Source organism: Cyprinus carpio, chromosome A23, assembly GCF_018340385.1.
Source record: "Cyprinus carpio isolate SPL01 chromosome A23, ASM1834038v1, whole genome shotgun sequence".
NCBI lineage: Eukaryota > Metazoa > Chordata > Actinopteri > Cypriniformes > Cyprinidae > Cyprinus > Cyprinus carpio.
The window spans coordinates 10,082,990-10,097,305 of record NC_056594.1 but is presented as its reverse complement, the minus strand read 5'-3'; the positions used below and the strand labels follow the sequence as shown (position 1 = coordinate 10,097,305).

Genomic DNA, 14,316 nt, shown 5'->3' with positions numbered 1-14,316 from the left:
GGCGGCCGCGCCTTCAGATTGTGAAGGTATGATGTCACCCTGTTCAGAGCGCCTGTATCTGCTCCATCTGCCTGATGCATGAACACTGCTGCTGCTGCTTAACAAAGAGCTTCGGCTGGCTGTTTAACACCAGCTGTCATTTTGCAAGTCCAGAGGTAATGATATGCATTTCATTTTAAACTTCCATTGTCCCATAGTTTCAACAAGTTTTTTTCTCTCTCTCTCTCTCTCTCTCTCTCTCTCTCTCTCTCTCTCTCAGGACACACTGGATTTTATCCAACCTTTATACTGCAGAACGTAAATGTGTCATGAGGGTCTGTATCCTGGTGAGATCATTTATCCTGTGTGCATTTTGGAGGGCCAAATTTTGAAAAATGTCCTCACAAAGATGGTAAAACACTTCAAAAACCAACTTGAAATGGTCCAATCTCATAAATCAGCCCATTTTTATTTAAATCTTATACATTTTGTGTACATTTTAGGTTTAGGGGTCAGTTTACGGTCATCGCCATTAAAAGCCATCATGTCTATGAGATGTTCTCACTATTATAGTGAAGGCAAATATTTTGAAATGCAGTCTAAGAATATTATTTCACATACTTTTGGGACAAATTTCTCATTTGATACAAAAATGATTGGCTGCTGAAGAGAGGTGAGACTATAAGTGTGTCACCTTTTAATAATTAAAAACTCAGAGTTTGCTGTTTAATACATTACCTTATTTCGGCTGGATGTTTTAATGGCCCAGTATGGGCCTATCTATGTGACTCCATAACCCTCTTGGTACCAATAAAACCTGGCGTAGACAGCCAGTCTCCCTTGGGTAACTGTCTTTGACTGCAAACATTCCCAGTACTTCATTCCTTAGAGGGAAAGAGAAGGGACCAGCTGTAACTGCCTAGAACCCTGGGGCTGTATGACATCATATTGCCCTCACCACACCTTTAACTAAATCCAGTCTGAAACCAGGTATCATTTGCACCATATGGGATTTGACGCAGGTATTTTTTCTTCTCCTTCCTGTGTCTTGTATACAGAAACACTTACATGGCATAATGAATGTTTGCAAATGTAAACTGATATTTCCTACTGGCACAATCAAGAACAGTAAGTTTCTTAAAAATGTTGGTGATTAATCTAATATGCTTAACATATCCTATATACATTTATAAATTGTATATATTTTATAATTTTTAACCCAGCACCAATATATATTGGTGTTGGAGGAAATCTCATAATTTGTCTGTGTTTTTTCTTGCCCACATTCCCTAGAGTGTGATCAAGTCAACCTAGATCAAGACAAGACAGGCAGAGATCTTCTGTCAACAATAGAAAGGCAGAAAGATATCACTGGAGAGTAAATGAAAATAGCCACATGCAAAGCAAAGGTGTCAACAAGACCAGGAATCTAAGAGGAAATAGTCCAAAATCTTCCATACATCAGGTGCTTCAGACTAACAAAACATCCCAGGTAGGTTAAACATGCATTACCATTTTTTTTTTTTTTTTTTTTTTTTTTTTGTGAAGACCTGCTTCTGTGTGTTTTATTTGTCAAGGTACATGCGATCTTGGTGCTTTTGTAGAAAGGAACACATATAAATTGAGAAACACATACATCATACACATTTCTTAGTTGAGTTTACTAATTAGAATTATTTTGAAGATGTCTAGTTGCTAGAGTTTTAAATCTCTGAATTTGAGATAAAATAAAGAAATCACACAAACACTATTATCACAATGCACTAACAAAACATGAAGACCAGGAAAAATGTTGTCATTGCTAGAAATTGGACCTATATATGGGCTAATAAAATATTATGCTCAGTTTTATTGACAGTAAACACAGAATTAGTACAGTAGCAGGCAAAGAGATCAAGCAGGAGCAAAGAAAAAAGGAATAAAAGAGAAATGTAGGGAGAGAAAACTGCTTACATTTTCCCATCGTAATCCCAAGTATTCTTTGTCTACATTCCTTTTTTGTTTTACTGGTTTAGAAAAAGAGGGCAATTTATTCTCAAAGATAAGTTTAGACAGAAAGCAAAAACATTTTTATTCAAAGTGAGACTTGTACCCTTAAGCAATAGACATCACTTTTGCATGTTAGATAGAAGTTAGAGCAACATTTTGAACAGTTTAAATTCACTGAAAATTAACCTAATAATGTTTTATGAAGTACAGCGACAAAATAGCAGCAAGTTTAACAAGGCAATAATGTTTATCAAGAACTGGCCAAGCTAAAAAAGAAGTACGTGTTCTTTGATTAAGTGTGTCACACTGTTGAGGAAAAAGAAAGACAGAAAGATTGAGAGAGAGGGGACTGTTGTGACCCATCCGTTTTGGGGTGTAATTCTTTAACACAGGAAGCTGAAGTGACAGATACGACATGTTTTCCACAGGAATGTGTGGCTCTGTGGAAGGATGGATACGATCATTGGAGGGCAGAGAGTCCTGTTGTTAACCGAACTGTATTAGCTGAAAAACAAGGGCGATAACTGAGCAAAATCAAGGCCCGAAAATAAACTAATAACATTTATTTTTCCCTGAGGAGGTCAGGTATATTCAGACTTTGTGATCATAATCCTGTCCAAATTAACTACATTTTTTCATAATGGTAAAATTGCATCTCATACATTAAGCTCATGACCTTCGGTAATGTCCACACCCAGTAAAAAAACTACAGAGATCTCATCCAACTGAATCAGTACATGAATTGAGACATCCAATCAAAACAAATGACTCTCGTGTTGTCCTGTTCTTTGTCTTTGTGATGTTGATGGCCTTCAAGGACTGTGCTAAGAGGTTCATAAGTCATATCATACAGGGGACACTCTGTATCGACATCCAAACAAGATTCTTTCAAAAGACTATAAAGACTTACGTCAGATTTATGCTACGTTAACACTGCATGCATTAGTGCTCAATTCTGATTTATTGCTCAGATGTGATTTTTTTGTTTGGTTGTTCATGTTATCTTTTTTAAATGTGGTCAATATCAGATTGCTGTGTGAACCGATCATGGTCCTGAACTGACCCACATGCATGATAACAAGATGGCATGAACCGATCATGGTCCTGAACTGACCCACATGAATGATATTAAGTTTTGTTTATGCTTTGTGTATTTCAGTAGTATATACCGAGGCCACTGAAGTAATGCTTCAAAAAAACTGACTGTTCATTTGCTGCCTAATATATCCCACCACTTGACATGTTCCATTGTAATGATAATCATTTTTGGGTGAACTATCCATTCATATGTATTTAGCATTTAATGTTGACATTTTATGCTACTGTTTAATCTTATGTTGTGTCGTCTTCACAAGGTAAAGATTAGAGGATGTCTCCATCTCAAGGTTTTCAGCATTACAGGACAGTGTTGTCCTTCTTCATTGTGTAAAGTCAAGAGAAAAACACATCTGCATCAAACTGGAGTTAATTAGTGTTGGGAAAGTCATCTTACGTACAACATTTACGTGTTTAAAGAAACACACTATAGACACCAGCACCCACCTACAAACATGTCTGAAGGCAGTGAAAGAGTCTGTACCATCTGTTACTGTTTGAGAGGATATTACAGTAGAGTGAGTCAGAGCTGAAAGCTCTAGAAGTGTGTAATGGGTGTCGTCAGCTCCAGTGCTTTATACAGCGGCTTTATTCTTCACTGCACATCACAGAAAACAGAACGGCCTTCTAGTTGACTGACTGTATATGAACAGTCACTCTGATCACACAGGCGGTTCAACTACACACACACACACACACACACAGAGAGAGTGAAAGAGAGAGAGAGAAAAGCCAGAACATTGCATTGCATGGCTAAGGAAACATTATATTAAACAGTGTTGTTATCTTTGATCTTCACCATCCACTGGAAAGAAGTGTGACCAGTGAGCAATGTGATAAAGGTGATCCAGTAAAAAAAAAAAACTTACTTAATCACTGATGTCACACCCTTCATATCCGTCTCATTCCGCCACACCTCATTAAAAAAACTAAATGTGTCATCAGGTTTTGGTAGCATGACAATATAAATAACAAGGCTTGTAGCTTCTCGATGATTCTCGTAAATAATCATCTTTTCTTTTTTTTTCATCCTCAAGCATGAAACTTTCGGTATAACCACTGCCTGCTGGTGACTCTGGGAGGGGAGCAGATGTGGTGTTTGGAGCACATTGTCCTTCCCTGGGGTATCTGAAAAAAAAAAAAAAGAGAATTGGTCAATTAACTTGTTCCCGGTCCTGTTTTTGGCAGGAAAGAGCCATTCCGTTTAAACTCCATCATTCCCTCCAACCACCGATTGGTTAAACTTCTCAATAAGTATAGTTATAAGCTATGGTGTTATTTTTTTTTTTTTTTTTTTTTGAGTAGCCAAACTTTAATCTCCATGAGTCAGTCCAAGTTTAAATAACACAATGCATAATTGAATATCTCAAGGATTAAATAAACATAACTTTCTGTGATGAATGTCTATACACTACTGTTCAGAACTTTGGGATTGGTATGATTTATTACAAATTTTTGAAAGAAATCTCTTATTCTTACTTTGCATTTATTTAATAATAAAATTATTTTTTGAATTTGAATATCTGTGATGCACAGCTGAATTTTCAGCAGCCATTACACTAGTATTCAGTGTCACATGATCCTTCAGAAATCATTCTAATAATACAGATTTAACACTTACAAATTTAATGCAACCTTGCTTCGTAGATGTATTCATTTATTTACAAAACAATTTACTGAACCCAAACTTTGGAACATGCTGGATGAAGTTGAGCTATATACAATCAGATTAGTCCAACTTCACAAAAAAGAGACTCATATGATTACAGACAGACAAAGGGTTTACACAACATTTTTAAAGTGCATGTAAAAGCACTAAATGAGTGGTATAATTGCCCGTTAAGTTAACGAGCAAATTCAAAAGTTAGTGAGGACTAATATTAAGTTGTTGATTTTTAACTGAACTATTGTTTTTTTACTGTGTGGCCTACACTGTTTAAGAATATTTTACTATAATACATGCCCACTCTTGTCTCTCTCTATCCTTGTGATAGATTGGAATGAGATTGGCTTTCATTTAATGCTGCTTGCTTGGAGAACAGAATCAGCTGATGATGGAAGTGCCAAAATTGTGTGCACTGAAAGAGAAAACTGAAAATATCAACACAGTAAATCCATAAGATCAGATAACAGAAATCCTGATATGCAGAAAGAATATGAAATCATCCATGTTTAATCATACTGATGATAATATCTTAGAAAGAGCCCACGTTTTCCATTTTGATGAGATATGCATGAATAATTTCAAATGAACAATGTGTGCATGACTACAACAATCTCACTAAAGACATGAACACAGTGCAGTCAAAATTCAAACATGATTATACATTTAGTTTACATTTGCTTTTCCTAATTGTGTTTGAGTTGACTGACACATACATAACTACACTTTTTACAGTAAAGTTGTCAATTTAATTAGAGTAGATTCTATTCAAACACAATTAGATTAATGTTAATAGGGTAGATACTGTTTGCACCATTTAAATAGCAACAAACAGCATCATGTTAGATACAATGACTAATATGTTATTTATACTAAAGTAAAATAGTAATGCAAAATACTTGAACAATGAAGGGTGGACTCAGGCCCTGCCTTTATTTAAACAAAATGTTCCTCTTTTTTATGTTATCATAACATTGTTATCATAAAGATACATAATTTAAGGATGTTCAATTGTAATACTTTAATTGTTTGAGAATATGGCAACATTAACAGAATCCACAATTAAAGGGTTTCGGCATCAGCCAAGTATTTCATTTCGGTCCATCAGTAATTCAGTCTGCTTACATTCATCCAAAAGTGTTGTGGGAAGAAGGAAAAGTATAGGAAAACAAACTCACAGTGAATATTTACCCCTGAGGTGCGGAAATGTGACATTTTGGCAGTGAACGCTGTGGGCGAAATCTTTGTAGTGTGCAAAATGAGGCCCAGAAGTGAAAACAGATATTAATGTCTTGAGGGATTGAGATAATGACAGTCAATGAACATCATCTGCACGTGATAATTTATTCCTAGCTTACAGACGTCTGTCTGTGTTGCTTTCAAGGAATATGCTGAAACATGCTCAGGAGGTTTGACTGTACAAGGGTCAGCTTGACACAATAACCTGCAGAGCTGTGGTCGTGATGTCTGAGACGCTCACTTTTCTTCCTTATGCTCTCTCTTTCTTTTCTCTCTCACTCTCTGATTCATTCCAACTGGGAAGTCTGACCATATTAAGAACATTGTGGGATACAGGCACAGGCAAGTAAGCTTGACAAATTACACATTACGTCACACCCTGCCTTCTAGCGCATTTCATATTGCAAACATGCACATATAAAACAATTTGCTGCCAGTAGTTGGTAAATAGTAGTTCATATTCAGTTAACTAGAGACTGTTTTTAAATCGAACGTTTTTTTGTCTTACACTTATATTGTGAGTCTTTATGAGTGTGTTATTCTCTTCATCGCTGGCTTACATGATTCATGATGTCTTTAAAAGCTAAGCCTACTAAGTAAACTCTGAATCACATCCAAATAATCTTTTATCAGTTTTCTTTCAATACTTTTCCAAAAATTCATTCTTGCTTCTTTCTCATTCAAAAGTTGTTTCAATGACAACTTATACCCACAGACCGACTCATGTGCAGGCACATGATGGTGCAAAGTTGCACAATTGAACGCAGAGACACACACTTACCCTTTTACTCTCCACAAACACAGCCATATATGGTAAGCTGTGTTTGTGGAGGTAAGAGAGACAAGGAGAGTGAGAGAGAGAAAGAGAGAGAGATCTGCTCTCACAGAGAACTAAACAACCCTCCATCATGAAAGCCTCTGTGCATAGATTATTTCAGCCATGCCTCGAACAGCCCTAAAATCATGTTGCTGTGTAAAGACTGTATAAACATTATGAGCGGTAGCTGTAATTTTTTCGCTTTTGGTGGACTGCAGGTTACATCACTTGTTTGCACTAAAATAAAGAATGATGATCCCCTGCAGAGTTGCAGTGAGGAAGGAGGTCTGATGTTTACTGAACAGATGAGGAATGTGGTTTTGTACACTCTCATACCTACTCAATGGTAGAATTGTACAAAGTTTACTTCATCTGGACATACCATGGATGCTTACAGTGCATAATGATAAGTTACAGCTGGTGGAAATGAATTCTTTCTTGAAATTGGCTTGTAAAGGTTTGATATTTGATACTCACATCAGCAAACCTAATCTGGGGAAGAAGAACATAATACATACTAATGATCTAAAACAGAGTTCCCCAAACTAGTATTGTGAGTAATTAAATCATAACAATCTAAAACATAAAGAAATAAAAATAAGTAAAACATCAAATAAAATAACCAAATAAAACACTTACTAAAAGACATCAAATATTTTATTTATTTGCATGCACTGTGACCATTATTAACCAACTGAACTGTGAACATGCAAATGTGTTAAATATGAATTTAAAATCTTAGAGGGTATTACAAGTAATTTAGGTAAAATGGGATAGGCTGAAGGATTTACAATTTTTCTTTATTTTTTTTAATTTTTGGGAATTTTGGGAACTTTGTTTGGAAATAAAGATATATTTAATATTTGGTGAACATTTGAATATTGCAATGCATATTTACAAGTAGAAATGAAATAGCTAATACCTTATTATTAAATCAAGCAATATCACACAAGAAAGATATCTAGCTCGTGTGGGTCGAATCATACTAAAGAAGATATTCAGACCAACATCATGATTGTTAGTGTAATATTTCTCCTGTATATCTTCTTCAGTATACAAGAAGTAAAGTTATTTAGTCATATTGGCAATAAATCCACCAACAAAATTAGAGATTCCAAAATAGGGAAAATAGGCCAAATAGATTAAACTTTAGCGTCTCAACGCACATTGGTGTTTCGTTCCTGAGTGTATCTGAATGAGTCAGTTGAGAGAATGATTCAACGATTCACTCATAAAGACAGGTGTTTGTTTCATTTTTAAATTAATCTGTGGCTGAAACTGATATTGCAAACTTCCCTACTATATTAGGTGAAATTCAGTATGTGAACACAGTAGTATGTCCGAATTTACAGTATTCATAAAATATTAGGCAAAAAGTACCTGGATGATTCTGGAATGATAGAAACTATACTATGCCATGAGGTTGAAAACAATGTTTAATGGCAGTGAAGGTTTTTTTTTTTTTTTTTTTTAATCGGTTAAATTAATAATTTATGAAAAGAGTCATTTGTCAACACCTACTTGCATATGGTTGTAATATTCAGAAAGAGTTGCTGAAAAATTCCCACCACTAAGTGGTACAAACAATGAAATGTCTCAGTGCTGTTGGATTGTATACTTTTGTGTTTGGGTGATGTTGGATTGATGTTTTTTTGTTTTATGATTGGTATTAATTTGGATTAATAATTTACTAATTGATATTAAGTTGGAATAAAGTTTTAAATTATTTCCATGTCCCTGGTATTAAAAATGAATTGTGTACAGGATGTTATACTTTTACATTCAGGCAGGAGTTCAGTAAACTATGAGGCCCTGCAAAGCTAACGTTAGCCTTTAGACCCCCATCCATAATCACTGCTTCATCACATCATGCTGAGCCTCAGAGGAATAACAAAAATATCCTTCCTGTGCGGCTTCACTTGCACACACGCTCCCCTAATCAGAACCAGCATCAACACAAAATAAATATACATAGACAATAAAAGCTTAAAAGCCATGATACATAAGAGCCATGATCTTTTTTAAATGCTTGTGCATCAGCTATTGTTTTTGAGAAAATTATGTCCTCAAATGTGAGACAGAGAAAGAGAAGAAGAACAAGCAAGAAAAGGGCAGAGAGAGAGAGAGAGTGTGTGTCAGCAACCTTATCCTTATTTGGGGAGGAGGAATGTGGAGGAGGTCGAGAACATAGCAGCTATCAATGATGAACCTCTCATTCTCACACTATCTAGGTTTTGTGTTTTTTGAGTATATGAGCAATAATAATTATTTTAATAATTATAATAAATATAAATAAAATCTAAATACAAATACATATATATAAAAACTTTTTTCTTATATGTTTAAATAAGTAAAAAAAAAACTTTATGATAAGGATGTGAGATATTATGCTGTTGTGCACAACTGTGAAATTAATAATTGATGATATGATGTATGCATATTTGTGCATATCATAATTCTGACATAATTTACAAATAGAACTCATATGTTCATTACGTCACACTGCAGCGTAGCTGGATGAAACGGGGACACCCTTTTTATACCTGCATCTGGACTGAATAACCAAAGCAGATGTTTGAGGCAGATAAATAATGATGTCACTTTTGAGTGGAAGATGGCAGTGACGGGAATGTTTGTTTATCTGGTTCATTACATGTGGAGCTCAGACTGTCTACCCCCACCACCACCCCCATCAGCAGGATCTGCTTGTGTGTGTAGCCCATGTGTGTATATGAGAGTGAGAATCTGCAATTTAGAAACTAGACTGAAAATTAAACTGTCTGAACAAGAATCCAGACAGTTCATCCTTCAGGGCTATAAATTATCTGTCAGATCCCAAAGCAGATTAATGATGTGTTTAAAAAAATCCATAAATGCATCATGCAGAATTATGCTGTGTCCTTATTAAACAGTAAAGCTACTTTACAAAGGGAACACTGACTGCAAGACAGCGCAGAATAGACATGCCTGTTACGTGTCAGATCATTGTGCAATGAGCAGTAACACTTGGCACAGCTGTCTGAATTTCACAATTTCAATTCCAAACACCATGGACCAGGTAACAAAGGAGATGACTGTGTGTTCCTACTACGCTGTGTCTTTTTTGATGCTTAGATTCTTTCTTTTACTTAAGATTAACCTCCTATTACACGCCTACACCTCTTTACACACACACACATATAAATATATCTGCAAATCACAATATACATGTTCTTTAAATGTGTACTTTACAGATAATGTGTGTATTGTTATACTGTTAAGGATGTTTCCTCGTCCACTTTAATGTGCACATTCATTCATTCACTTGTTCTTAATTTTTGTTTTGTTTTACCCCATCTCTCAATTAACAACATGCATTATTATATTTTACTATACTATAAGAATGATGACTATACTTACACAAATTATGATGGTTCTTCAGTTGGGGGTCATTTCCATTACAACCAACAAGTATGGCACTAAAATTTTATCAAACATTAGTATACTTTGTTACTAAGTAGAAAACAGCCAAAAAAACAAACAAATTGTTTTTAAACAACCAAAAGGGGCAAAAAGTGCCCATAATTAAAGCAGCCCTCACATTTATTGTATATTTTTCCACCATTCACTGCCTTTTTTGTTGTTTATTTTAAGCACAGCATGGTGACTTATACTGTAGAAGTTTTCACTGCCATCCCAGTTGAACTAAAAACATGAAACCTGAAGACAGGGCCCCTTCATACACCCCGTTATGACATGTGCTTGTAAGTGACCCGGGATGACATCACATGATCTCATGACTATGGTAGTTCACATGTCAGCACAGGTTTAAGCTAAGCAGCCCTCCACATATCAGTAGACTAGAGATGGTGAATGAGAGGGGAATGTATGGAATTCTTCCGTCTTTGGTGATTTCAACAAAACAGCAGACAGGAAAGTTATGATGTGTCATACTCTAGCAGCGGGCTTTTCTGGCTTTTGTTATTTACAAAATAGTCATAATCCCCATGGCAACGGATATATTTTCACTTCCTGTTTAAGGTGATGCTATGGTGCAGTATGCCAGCTCATCATGTTTCTCAGTGTCATCATGAAATCTATTTTATCTTCCTATGGAAATTTGTCTTTTTGGGGAAAAAAAGTATAATAAAAAAAAAATATATATATTTTTTTTTGGAATATTTTAATATAATATTATAATATTTAATAATTTAAATGTTATTTAATATAATATGAAATATAACAATAATAATAATAATAAACAATACATAATAATAATAATAATAATAATCTGTTTTAAAATTCTTTTAAATGAAATGGGTTGCCTCACGGGGGTCGATGATGATTATATGTTAACACTATCAAAATCTTTTTTTTCCTTTGAGACATATCTCAGTAACTTGACTAACTGGGGTCTATGTCAGGAAGCAGATAGACTGGCTTAACCTCACGTGTCACGTCACAGCACATACAGACTCCTTCACCTATATGTCATACTATAGAGACTGTGTCTGTTCCCCGAACTAGCAAATACAAAAAAAAAAAAGACCAAACAAATTTAAAGGGGTCACATGACGTTGCTAAAAAAAGAACATTACTTTGTGTATTCAGTGTAATAAAATGTGTTTATGCAGTTTAAGGTTCCAAAAACAGATTATTTTCCACATACTGTACATTATTGTTTCTCCTCTATGCCCCGCCTTCTGAAACGCATTGATTTTTACAAGGCTCTCCGGTCTGAAAAGCAAGGTGTGCTCTGATTGGCCAGCTATCACAGTGCGTTGTGATTGGTTGAATGCCTCAAGCGTGTGACCAATTACAACGAATTACAAACGAGGCATTTGTTGCATCCAGTGGGTACATACAGTAATTATGGATTATAATGTTCCTGTGGCTCAGTGGTAGAGCATTGCATTAGCAGTGCAAAAGGTTGTGGGTTTAATTCCCAGGGAACACATGTTAGGTAAAAAATGTTAGCCTGAATGCACTGTAAGTCGCTTTGGATAAAAGCATCTGCTAAATGTGTAAAAAAAAAATTTAATGACTTAAACTGTGTTTTTATGCGTTGTGTTGCTTCACGCCATGTAAACATAAAACCATGTCTGCATTTGTGGTCCGAAACGATAAACAACAAGCACTACTCTACACTGCTCAAAACTCACATTTGAATAATCAGTAACAAATCCTTTAAATATGAAAACGTACTTACAGGCTGTGAGTCAGCATTATTTGTCAGAACACCTGCATTGTAGGCTACACTCCCAGGAAACAGTCCTCGTCCTCTGTAAAATGCGCTGCACACATCTGTATATTTGGGTTGAACTGTTCTGGAACATTGTTGTAAATACAATTTAACCACTGATTTCTAGTTGTCTCCTCTTTTGGAAGGCCAAACAAAGTTGTTTCTTTTTCACAACGAAACACACAGTGTCTCCACGACATGGCGGCAGCAACAACAATACTACAGCTAGAATCAAAGTTACGCCTTCTTTCTTTGCGTGAATATTTGGGCGGTGTTATGCAAATCTTCCCTCACAGTGATGTATACCTGTGGGGGCGTGTTTAAACGAGGTGTTTTAGGAGGGCGTGGATGAGTCTTAACATTTATAAAGAATATCTCTTTGGGTTTGAGACTTTAGTCTTTGCAACTTTAGGGATCTTATCTATTCACAGACAGCTTGTAACGAGAAAAGAGAAAGGAAGAGAAAGGAAAGCTTGAAATCGCATCATATGACCCCTTTAAGGGTAGCAATTTAATTGATGTGCAACAAATAAAAAACAGATAGAATACAGATTAACAAATGTTAAAGCTTGGCTTAATGAATATTAGCACTTTTTGTAACTGACATGATCACAGATCATAACCTAGAGGTGCTCTGTTTGACAGAAACCTGGCTATAACTTTAAATGAGTACCCCCCCCCCAAAAGCTTACTGTCATATACATGAGCCATGTTCAAAAGGTAAAGGGGAAGGTGTTGCTACAATTTATAGTAATACTATCACTATTTCTCAGAGGTTTTGACAAGTAGCTAACTATTTAAATTATTGGTAACAAAATAAAGCCAATATTCGTGTAAATGATGCTCATAATATCTATAATTATTTTTTTTTTTTATCTAGGTAATGGAAGACGAGGACCAAATCATGGATATTCTTAATTTTACACAAAGTGCTTTGCACAGAGAAACTTTTGGATGTGCTGTAGTAAGTTACTGATCACCTCATGAGCTGAACAAATCCCAAATATATTGCCAGTATCACCCAGGATCCATCAGAAGTAAGTGCACAGTCATTGCTGTTAAACTTTTAGCCCCAGTTTTACAAATGGGGCTTAGCTTAAGCCAGGACTAGGTCTTAGTTGAATTAAGATATTTAAGCAACTTTTACAAAAGTGCCTTAGAAGAAAATATTAAGGTGTGCATCTTGACACAGAACAATGACACTGACATATTTTAAGATATGTCAGAGCAAGATAATTTCAGTTGAGACAGCTCAAATATGCATTTCAGTCTGGGACTAGCTTAAGCCTTGTCTGTTAAACTGGGGGTTAATATTTTCACTTTTTATATTAATAAAAGTAAATGTAAACATTTAAACTTAAAAGAGGCTTTTGTCATTTCTTGGTGTCATTCAATAGATGCAACCCAGGACTGGCACCAGCACCACAACTTGCCTGCTGACATTGCTTGAGGAAGAGGCCTACAATCCTTAGAGGACATAAAGAGAGAAAGACACTCTAACTCAGGACTATTCAGTTAGCTTCATTTGAGGTCCAGATTATCAAACTGAAAATTTGAAGGGGAGTAGGGGCCATCCCAATCTCTTTCTGGGGTCCCTTTAAAATTAGAAATTAAATGTAAATGCCTATTCAGCAGTAAAATGAAATAATATTACATACAGTAGCATCTAGGCTATAAAAGGTTAACATTAGTGCTATCCAAATGAATATAGAAACAACATAAAGATGGCGTTTTAAATATGTTTAATGACATCTTTTTACTAGCCTATTATTAATGAAGACCAGTATCATTGATACCAATAATGTTACCGATGTCTCTATTATATTAATTTTCCCCTCAATTTTAGCCATTAATTATAGCCATTTAACATGACAGTATAATTGAAAGCCATTATTTTCAACATTTATTAGGCTTTGAACAATAAAACAAATTTTAATTTAAGTGAACTTAAAAAAATCTTAACATAAATTCTAAATTGTATGCATAAGCTATATTAATGAAACTTTATTAAGATACAAAATTTAATCAGCAAGCAGAACAGTCGAGTGTTTTTTCTTTTTCTTTTGTTCTTTGATAAGTCACACACTACAGCAGGTTTCACTTTAAAAGCAGCGCTGTCTCTTTAAATCCTGATGCACATGATGCCTATCTGATACATATCAGATTCCATTTCAAAAGGGAACTCCACGCTGCGTCCTCTAGAGGGCGCTATGGGAACGCCTCCAGCGTGACCGGTGTCTGAGGCATGAATGAAAAAACAACAATGAACTTGACACTGGCAGGCGGCAGCCTATGACGTAAGCAAATGAGTGA

At 35.4% G+C, this 14,316-nt stretch overlaps 1 long non-coding RNA gene across 1 annotated transcript; it reads left to right on the top strand.

Moving 5' to 3' along the window:
- The first annotated feature begins 930 nt into the window (after positions 1–930).
- On the top strand, positions 931–14,232 carry LOC122135081. The gene is made up of 4 exons (XR_006153305.1): positions 931–1,107; positions 1,273–1,471; positions 12,884–13,040; positions 13,401–14,232. It is a non-coding gene; the product is annotated as an uncharacterized LOC122135081 (long non-coding RNA).
- The last annotated feature ends 84 nt before the right edge of the window (positions 14,233–14,316 follow it).